Here is a 2,500-nt window from a genome sequence, read left to right as displayed (position 1 = left end):
CACACATGGAAGCACACATGAATGTCCACATGCACAAACAGAATATACAAATTGCAATCATGCTAGGCCAAATATGTATGTAATCACACATGACCAAATAACTTTTGAAATGAAGTGGAAATATCTTTTTCTGTATCCTGAACTCAAGGGGTTGTAAAACATATCAGTAAGGTAAACATGGCTTATTATAACATCAACTTAAACTTCTGAACAAATGGAAATCACATTTTTAATTGATTAAGAGCCACAGAACTTCTTCTATATATATGTATAAACTTAAACACTACAAAACTACATGTATAATACTATGTTCACTTTACACTACATCCAAAATCAACATTCCAAACATTAATGAAAGCTGCTTCCTTGACAACCTATCAACATAAAGATACATCAGAGAAATGTCATCACAATCAAAAGAAAATGTGAATATATGAACTTCACATCAGATCTAACAGAAGGGTTTAAACTCGTTAAAAATTCCACAACTGATGTCTTGCTCCACTATGACCTAACAAAATTCTCTCTGGCAAACCAAAAAACTCTCTGGCAAACCAAAAAATTTCAGGAGATTGTCAAATTTTCAAATAGAAAAATTAGGAAAAATCACAAGATACACTTAGGAACACTGCATTTTGCTTTGAAATTTCCTTTACATCAATTGTTCGTTCCACCACCCCTTTTCGCCATACCTACTTCTCCACCACTTCTGAAAAATCATAGAAATAAGAAAATGATAAATACAAATGCAAGAAGCTTATGATGCTTTCCCTCCCAACTCTTTACTTCCAGGTAACCCCATTTGTATGCATGAACATTTATCATGCACCAAGAGTAATTATCTTTTATTAAGTTGTACAGCAACCTTGTATCAGTTAGTAAAGTAAGGTGGTTATTTTAGCTGACTAAACAGGGTTGTTTTGTGCCTAAACTAAAAAGAAGTAATAAAAAGGGGGGGGATACGGTCTCTCATCATAAAGAGAACTTCAGCTTTGCACGCAAATTTTCACAAAACATTATATGGTAAATTTATTCCAAATATAGAAAAATAAAAGCAAATACCAGTATCCCACAGCAGTATTTAAAAACACTTTCTTTTACTTTACTTTCTGTTTATAATCATATATTTTTCTATGACTGCTTTCATGTATGAAATAGTTCCTTATAGAGGTGGAAAAAGAATATCTGAGTATTATGATATGAGTATTATAGGGATGGAGGAATCCTTACACAACGCTGGTCAGTATATTAAGTTTAATACAAAGATATATTTCAAATAACAGAAAACAGTGTTAATATTTTTGCAAAACACACACACACGTGTATATATATACACACATACATACATACATATATATATATATATATATATATATATATATATATATATATATATATATATATATATATATATATATATATATATATATATATATATATATAATAATCTATCTATCTATCTATATATATATATACATATATCTATCTCTATACATATACATATACATATATCTATCTATCTATCTATCTATCTATATATATATATATATGTGTGTGTGTGTGTGTGTGTGTGTGTGTGTGTGTGTGTGTGTGTTTGTGTGTGTGTGTTTGTGTGTGTGTGTGTGTGTGTGTGTGTGTGTGTGTGTGTGTGTGTGTGTGTGTGGTGTGTGTGTGTGTGGTGTGTGTGTGTGTTTTCGTGTGTGTGTGTGGTGTGTGTGTTGTGTGCGCACGCACGTGTGTGTGTGTGTGTGTATTCAGAAACAAAATCTCTCACCAAGAAGTTGTCCAGTATTCAAGACTTAATCTCTATTTCACAGACTTTGGATAAAATATCAAAGTCAGCCTTTTTGAAAACATTGTAAACCTAGAGAGGCCTTCACTATGCACTTCCTGATAATGCATTGATCAGCTTATTTCTTTCACTCTCTTTTTGAGTAGCAAATTTTGCTTTGCACCTATTTTTTCTCATGTTCTAGAAGTGCCACAACTTTTTTTTTTATATACAGAACAGTATAATTTCTAATTACAACAAAAAAGTTTAAAATTTCAGAAAAGATGAGCTGAAAATTGGCTTCCCACATTTTTGAGTTTGGATTTGAGTTTTACTGCTTGGGTAGAACTAATGTCCTTATAAAAAAAAGAAAACAAAACAAAATAGAAGCTAGTGCAGTATTCCACCACTTAAAATTTCTATCCAGATTTCATGGTATAAAACTCGCTTATTTGGCATTTTTGTATATTCAAATAAATGTATAGTGCAACCCAATATTTCAAGACATTGTGAGAAATCCAAGAAAAAAATGTGAAAACCAGAAAAAAGGATGTAACCACTGCATTTCCGCATAAATTGTGCCGTGCCCCATCTCCATAGCTCAAAAACTATACCCTGAATGAAGTAGGTCACAATAAATCAACTAAATGAGATATTTACTTTTGAAAGTTTAGATATGTATATTGTGATGTTCTCTGAATCAAGTTACTACCGTTTTCCAATACAAAA

General features: G+C 31.4%; 1 protein-coding gene across 1 annotated transcript in view; it reads right to left on the bottom strand.

Moving 5' to 3' along the window:
- Positions 1-564: 564 nt before the first annotated feature.
- LOC119577116 (stress response protein NST1-like) overlaps positions 565-2,500 on the bottom strand; it is a 23,333-nt gene continuing 21,397 nt past the window's right edge. Inside the window, exon 7 of the mRNA XM_037924802.1 lies at positions 565-709. The gene's annotated coding sequence lies outside the window, so the exon portion shown is untranslated. The remainder of the gene's footprint in view (positions 710-2,500) is intronic.

Source organism: Penaeus monodon, chromosome 9 (genome assembly GCF_015228065.2).
Source record: "Penaeus monodon isolate SGIC_2016 chromosome 9, NSTDA_Pmon_1, whole genome shotgun sequence".
Lineage (NCBI taxonomy): Eukaryota > Metazoa > Arthropoda > Malacostraca > Decapoda > Penaeidae > Penaeus > Penaeus monodon.
The sequence above is the reverse complement of the archived record's forward strand: the minus strand, read 5'-3'. Positions and strand labels throughout refer to the sequence as shown.